This window comes from Ambystoma mexicanum, chromosome 11 (genome assembly GCF_040938575.1).
Source record: "Ambystoma mexicanum isolate Mex_15411 chromosome 11, UKY_AmexF1_1, whole genome shotgun sequence".
NCBI lineage: Eukaryota > Metazoa > Chordata > Amphibia > Caudata > Ambystomatidae > Ambystoma > Ambystoma mexicanum.
The window spans coordinates 1,074,716,163-1,074,724,537 of record NC_090934.1 but is presented as its reverse complement, the minus strand read 5'-3'; positions in this window follow the sequence as shown (position 1 = coordinate 1,074,724,537).

The window sequence follows — 8,375 nt, the reverse complement described above, 5'->3', positions numbered from 1 at the left end:
GCAGAGTTCTCTGCCACATCCTCATTTCTGTAAAGAATGTGTTACCATTGCAGGATAAACTCTTGGCTTTTCTTCCCTAGAGGGGTGTTCTTTACTCTGGTGTGAGCGTGATCAGGGGTACCCATTTAATTAAGGGGTACCCCTGTAGGTTGGGCTACCCTTACAGTCTCTTAAGGTTGCCTCTCTGGACAATCTTGGCAGCTCCTGTTTCTTTTTTCAAGGAGGCCTGGGGGTACTAGACAGTACTCCAAGAGCTTTTAAATCACTACCCAACAGGACTCTCCCAGGTACTTCAGCTTGTACACTGACAGGAATGCTCACAGTCATATTGTTGCACTGCATTGGGGCTGGCAAAATAGGAACTATTTGGATAGGGCCTCCAGCAAGTTTAGGGGGTCCTTTGGGAGCCTTAGCTACATCCTCGGGTTTGAAAAAACATTTATCAACCACTGTAATGCTGGCCCGAGTATCTCTAATGGAAGGAGTCTCCTGACCATCTACAAGTCCACTGTCCTTGTAATATTATTTTGTGTTGTCAGGTATGGTATTATAGACATCTATATTCTGTTGTTCCCACAGACCCAAAGACACTAAAGAAACACTGTCTTGAACTCCAATTCATTGCTCAACCCTGAAGAAGGAGCAGGGCTCTGAAATGCATTGGCTATGCGCCCTATACTGCTAAGGAAGATGTTTGCCTTCACTTTCTTTGATTCAACTCACTTGATTAAATATTTATCTGCAGAACTACTTGAGAAAAAGTGGAGATTGCTTTCATACTTTCTACAACCTGTCAAAGACATAAAAGACTATTGAAAAGATTATATTGAACCATTTGGAACAAACGTTGCAGTTTTTTTTAGACGAGCAGTCTGGGAGCATCTAGCTTTACTGGGTAGTTTTCACCTGTTTTTTTCTTGCCTATATCTTTAGGTCCTTGTGTCATAGGAGCTTTTATCCAGATACATCCTACAGACCTTTTTATTGTTACTATAGCTGGAACAGAATCCGAAAGTAACAACCTATTGTGGTGCCTGCCTCTTCTCCTCTAGCTTCCCATGGGATTTTCCCTTTGGCATTTGTGGCCCTCTTTTGGGGAGTTGGAATTGGAAACTTATTTACCCTCTTTCTTGTGCTGCTTCCCTTCTTCCTTCTTATGAGTTGCCTCAGAATCCTTATGAGTGGCCCTGTTGGCTATCCATAAGTCAGCAGCTTGTGCTAGTTTCTTAGGATCAAGTTCCTTAGAGTCAGCCAAGTGCTGTCTCAGCTCAGGAGAACAGGCATCAAACATATTCTCAAGTAAAAACAGGTTTCTCATTACTTGAAAGGTGTTCACTCTGTGACCCTTAACCCAACCATCTAAGTGTTTCAAACATTCACACACCCAGGTAGCTCAGGGGTACCATCCGTCTTTCTAAGGCTTCTAAACCTTTTAAGGTACTAAGAAGGAGTCTTCCCAAATCTGGCTATTAATGCGAGCTTGACTAGCTCATAGTCTTTCTTGTCACTGGCATTTAACTCCATAATAGCATCAAAACCATTCTGGGTGAACCTAGACATCAACCATGCAACTAAATCCTTCCCTCTTATCTCTTGCAAACCATAGGTGAATTCAAATGTACTCAACCAATCCAACGCATCAAGTTTAGGTACATACATACTCACAGCCTCCTTTGGTACGCAATGTCTCTTAGGACTAGTAGACAGAGAAGACCCTGAAAAGGAAGCAGAATCAGGGGACATCTTTTTCATCTTGTATTCATGATGCATTTCTTTTTCTCTTAGTCTTATCTCCATGTCTTTGTCTTCAGAGAGCACTGCTGTCATGATTCATCGCTTGCGGCCCTTTTGGACAGCTTGGAAGCTCCGGCGTCACCTTACAGCATCCATCTTTACTCCCAACATGGCCGCCGCTACTGAGAGGCTTGATGGTTACGGTCTAGCCTCTTGGGATTGTTTTCACGTCATCATCAGATAATCGCCGCTCAACCATGTGTCGGCGCATCTCAACGATCGGTTGTCAGCCTCAGCCGTGCTCAGTGCTACCTGTCATTGTCTCCTCTCTGTTTCTTCCTGGTTGTACTGCCCCAACACCTGCAGCGGTCTTTCCTGTGCTTCCTGACTTCGCTTCTTCCCTGGTTGCATTGTTGATGGCCTTACCTGTGCTTCCTGGCTTCACTACTTCCCTGGTTGCGTTGCTTCTTGCCTTACCTGTACTTCCTGGCTTTGCTACTTCTCTGACAGCGTTGTCGCTTACTAGGACTGTGCTTCTTAGCTCCACTGCCCTCCTGGCCACGTGGCTGTTGCCTTCTTCATCACAGCGGATTACTTCAGTCTGCAGATACTGTTCTACCCCTTCCTGGCTGCCATTTGGTGAAATCATTCCAGGATTACTTCCTTCCTGGATCTAACAACTACAAAGAATACCTCAGATCTTTCCCTTTCAGACTGCCTTGGCTCTGGGCAGTTTCCCCCGGTGCTAGCCTGCCTGGTCTTCTGAGCCAGCAGGGTGGCATCAGGGGAGTCTCGCCCCTTTCTCCACAAAACTCAGACTACAAAGAAAAAGGAGAAATCAACCACCAAGTAGAAAACATCAAAGACCAAACAGGTGAGCCAGGAATTACAATCCTCTGAACCTGACAGTTTGAGACGCCAAAGGATTACAACAGCAGCAAGAATGGAAGCCTCACTCCAGGATCTTTTGCATGGTATGCAAGAATTATCCACAGAGGTCCAAAACCTCAAGGCGGAGAACACAGCCTTGAGGCAGCTCGTGCTATCCAGAGACTCTGCATTTCAGGAGAGTGCATCTGTGGGAAGCATTGTGGAAAAGTATGATGGAGCACCTAAGACACTGCGTTCCTTCCTAGATTCTTGTATGGTGCACTTTACCTTTAAGCCCTACTACTTTTCTACTCACAAGGCAAAGGTTGGATTCATAGTGTTGCATCTCGTCGGCAATGCCCTTGCTTGGGCTACACCCTTGGCAGCCACCAGAGATCCTCTGCTGGACAACTACAATGGGTTCCTCATCGCATTTAAGACCATGTTTGATCCTCCTGATTAAGTGTTTTCATCCCAGGAGAAGTTACTTGAATTCCAACAGGGCAGCCAAGACATGCTAACATATGTCACTCGTTTTAAGCAGCTAGCCAAGGAGGCTGATTGGTCACCAGAAGCATGGTTCACCTTGTTTCACAAAGGGCTCATCGAAGAAGTTAAGGATGAATTGGCCAGAGTGGCTCGCCCTGGTTCCTTGCAGGGCCTTCTGGATTTGACTCTACAAATCGATTTCCGACTTCAGGAAAGGAAGGCAGAAAAAAGAAGGGTTTGTAGCCCCCAGCAGAAACCTTTGCCTGTGTACCCTAGTCCCAGAGAAACTCCTCAATTCTCACAATCAGACTCGGAACACATGCAGTTGGGCACCCTATGAGGACCCCTAACGCCACAGGAGAGAACCCGAAGGATCAATAGTGGATTGTGTATGTATTGTGCTTCGGATAAACATCTGGTCAGGAATTGCTCGATAGCCCCACTGAGGCGTTCAGGAAACGCAAGCTCCCGGTCCTGAGTGGGGCCCAGTTTCGGGAGATCGATACATGTTCCTCTTTTTCTGCTTCTTTGGGTCTGGCCCAAAAGCCTACCTTGGTAATCCTCCAAGTGACCCTGGCTTCCACCAGAGGAGTACTGCATCCGGTCCTGGCTTTGGTAGACTGCGGTGCCATGGGCATCTTCTTGGATGATGAATGGGCTCAACAACCCCAGATACCCAGAGAATCCAAGGACATGATACAGGCAGTGGAAGGAATCGACGGACACCTGCTATCTTCTGGACCCATCACTCAGCAAACGGCAGAACTGCTGCTATCTATCAACAACCATCAGGAACTGTTATGCTTTGACATCATAAAGGCTACCCACTTACAGTGGTTTTGAGTATGGCATGGTTGCAATGTCATAATCCATACATCAATAGGACAGCAGGTTCCTTGCTCCTAGGTTCTGAGTTTTGTCTTTCGCACTGTCTCTCCAGGAAAACTCGGCTTGCGGTACCTACCAATAATGAGCAGCATGAAAAACAACAAGTCACCGTCTCCAACGTCAACCAGGTACCTGAGGCCTATCGTCATTTTTCCAATGTCTTTTCTTACAGCCATTGTACAGACCCTGCCCCCTCATAGGCCTGAGGATTGCGCTATGGAAACTGATGAAGGCGCTGTTATACCCTTTGGTCGGATGTTTGTCTTTTCAGAACCTGAGAAAAGAGCCCTCCGGGAGTATTTCAACACCAATTTGGCAAACGGTACCATCCGTCCCTCTAAGTCTCCCACCGGGGCCTCTTTGTTTTTTGTACCTTAAAAAGAGATCCAGGAACTCTGTCCATACCTGGACTACAGAGGCGTAAACCAATGCACCTGGAAGGACCGGTACCCCTTGCCTCTCATTGCTGATATCCTGGGAGCCCTGAGGGGAGCCGTGCTGTTCACCAAATTGGATTTGAGAAGGGCTTACCATCTTATTCGCATAAGGAACGGCGATGAATGGAAGACCGCTTTCCGAACACCCTTTGGTCATTTCGAGTATTTGGTCATGCCGTTCGGCCTCTCCAATGCCCCCGCTGTGTTCCAGCGTTTCATGGATAGGGTCTTTTCGGACATGTTGTCTCTGTTTGTTATTGTCTACTTAGATGATATACTGGTTTACTCGAGAGATCCAGCCTTGCACCAAGGACATGTCACCCATGTCTTGCAATGTCTGCGGGAACACCATTTGCAAGCCAAGCCTGAGAAATGCACCCAGGTATTGCACCACAGTGCAATACCTGGGATTCATCCTAAGCCGTCAAAGTGTGGCCATGGATCCCTCCAAAGTCACTGCCATCACCTCATGGCCTACTCCTTCCTCAGTTAAACAGAGTCAGTCCTTCCTGGGCCTAGCAAACTTCTACAAGAAATGTTTTCCAAACTTTTCATCGCTTGTTCGGCTGATTGTTTCTCTTCTGAAGAAAGATACACCTTTCAACTGATCAACAGCACAGGAGTCCGCCTTCGAGACACTTAAGGAAAAGTTAACGGAAGAACCTATTTTAATCCAACCAGATATTTCCAAACCCTTCCAGGTGGAGAGTGACGCTTCAGAATATGCCATAGGGGCGGTCTTGAAACAAAAACAAGATGACCTCGAACATCCCATTGCATACCTTTCCAGGACGTTAAACACCAGTGCACTACATTATTCAGTCATTGAAAAGGAGCTACTAGCCATTCGCCAAGCATTCACTGATTGGCGTCACCTCCTTCTAGGTGCCAGTTTTCCAGTACAAGTAAGACCCGACCATAGGAACCTGCAGGTTCTACAGTCTTTGTAATGTAGAAACAGCCGTCAGGCTCGCTGGGTAGATTTATTTGCCCAGTTTCAGATCCACATATCATACATTCCTGGTACATCCAATGTTCTTGCTGATGCTCTATCCAGGCGCCAGGACTACCTTCCTGACGAACCACTGCCTCTTCCCAGGATGTTTCCAGACAAGGCGTTTGGCCACCAGGCCGAGCTGCTTTTGGACAAGATCCGATCGAAAACCCAAACCTCTGCCTTATGGAGGGACTTTTCCAGCACCAATCCATGGACTTTGATATCCAAGGACAGCTATCTCTTTAAGGATACAGCCTTAGTGGTTCCCACTCAGAACCTAAGAGAAAAAGTGCTGCGCCTCTGTCATAACTCCTTCTTCTCCGGGCATCAGGGAATCAGAGCCACCCTACAGAACCTCAAAAGACAGTTCTGGTGGCCGAAGATGTACCTAGACGTCTATGCTTCTTAGACATCAGGAAACAGATACCTGACCCACCCATTGCTAATGTCATCCCTAAAATTACTCCGGAACCATCGCAAACTCACACAACCTCCAAGCCAAGACAAAACCCGCCCCTACAACATTGCATAAATGGAAATAAACCTAAAACCTAAACAACCATAACAGTCCCATTCCATTGGTCTTAGATCCAAACACACAGAAAATTCCACCACCAGAAGAACTCCCTCCACTACAATCAGCAAAGCCTGTTGATGTTAAAAATTGGTCTTCTGAACACCAGATCCATGAACAACCACGCCCATAGCATCCATGACTACATCTTACAAGACGATCTAGACATATTATGTCTGAGACTTGGCTGCAGGAACCCATCGGACCTACCATCGACATTGCGGTTCCCCAAGGAAACGCTATTCACTATAACAACAGAGAAATAGGAAAGGGTGGTGGAGTGGCTATAAAAGCCAAGCAAAATCTTAAACTATTCCCCTCACCTATCCATTGCAATGGATGTGAAACCCTTCTTGTTAAATTGACCCCAACTAGAAATTGGAATCTACAGACCACCATCACTAACCTCTGACTTCAACAATGAATTGACACAGCTGCTCAACAACCTAAAAGGACCCAAGACAGGGACTGTACTCCTAGGCGACTTAAATAGATGGAGAGGAAACATCAAAGACAAAGAAGCCATGTCTCCTGAGAAAGATCTAAGATATATTGACTTTCACTTGAATAACTCGGAACCTACATCGAATAAGAGAAACCAACTTGATTGGATAGTTTCCAATAATGTGAAAACCACCATGCAAGGAACATATCCATGCATATGGTCTGATCACCATAAAATTGTACTAGTACTGTGACACCTAAAGAGAATGTCCGGAACACGAACAATGTACCTAACAAAGTTTGTGGAAGGAACTTTAAAAAGATCACGCCCCTAATCCTGGCACGAGGCATGGAAAACATCATGAACATGACAACAGACGAAGACGTGTGCGATAAAATCGTGACAACATGTAATAACCAATTCCAAAAGCTTATCGACCAACATGCTCCCATCAAAAGCAAGCAGGTCAGACTCAACCCTAACCATCAGAATTTGTTTAATGCCGAAACCAACAGACTAAAAAAGGAAAAAAGGAAATGGGAGAGAAAATGGCAAAGAAATCCCACTGACAACAACAAAGAGAAATGGAGAGAACTGGATAGTCTATATAGAGAAAAACTGACAGAAGCAAAGAAAAACTACTACAATGAAAAAATCAACGCTGCTTCCAACTCGACGGGCAAACTGTTCCAAATTCTGAAATCAATAGAAAAACCTCTGACACTGTCCCTTACATTTCTACCATCAAAGGAAGACTGTGAGAAGGCCCTTTTACAACAAAATCCAAAAAGCTTGCGAAGTCATAAAATCCTGTAAGGTGGACGTTCAACCTCACCAACTCCCGGATAACCTAGAGCAAACCCCTCAAGAGAGCAGTAAATTCAAGTTCTCCCCTATCTCCCTAGATAACATGAACTCTGTACTTTCTACCATCAGATGTACGGCCTGCTCCCAAAATATATTACCTTCAAAGCTTATACTGGACAACGCTGGGATCTTTGCCCCTTATCTTCGTAGAATGGTGAATGCCTCATTTAGAGACAACAAGGTCCCTTCTGCAATTAAAATAGTTACTGTCACAACTATAGTTAAAAAACCCGGACTAGATCAACATGACCCTTCCAATCTCTGCCCAATAACTAACTGTAACTTTCTCCTAAAAATCTTGGACAAAGTTGCTACTATCCAACTCCAAGATTATGTCGACACAAACAACCTCCTACACACCCAACAATCAGGCTTCAGGGCTTCAGAGGAGCACATGGCACGGAGACGGCCCTGCTCGACCTTCAGACCAAAATGCTTAGCATCCTGGAAGAGGGAAAAGCAGGAATGCTGATATTATTAGACCTCCCAGCAGCATTTGATTTGCTTGATCATCAAAAACTCCAAGAGGCTCTGGACAAATCAGGTAATTGTACTCGAGAAGCCATAGACTGGGTAACATCCTTTCTTAAAGATCGGAGCTCCAAGATCCACTGGGGAGATAATTTCTCTATACCCCCGATTTATAAATTGTGGCACGCCCCAGGGGGCCAGCCTGTCACCCCTTTTGTTTAATCTTTATCTGTGTTGCCTATGTACCCTATTAACCAATTTAGGGGTCTTCTTTACAAATTTCACTGATGATACACAACTGATCATCAAAGTGACCGGCTGCCACACCACTGACAATAATAAACTAGCTGACATCTACAGTTCCATTGAAGCCTGGATGAAGACAAACTGGCTCTGCCTCAGCGGAAGCAAGACTGAACTCATGATCTTTGGATCACCCCAGGCAAGAGCTAAACTACACACAGACTACACCACCTTTGAGATCAAAGGTACAAATATAAGGGTATCTGACAAGGTCAAGACTTTAGGTGTCTACCTGCAAGCATCCTAAGGAGCGGAAGCCCACGTAACATATCTGAAAAACAATTGCCGATACCACCAAAT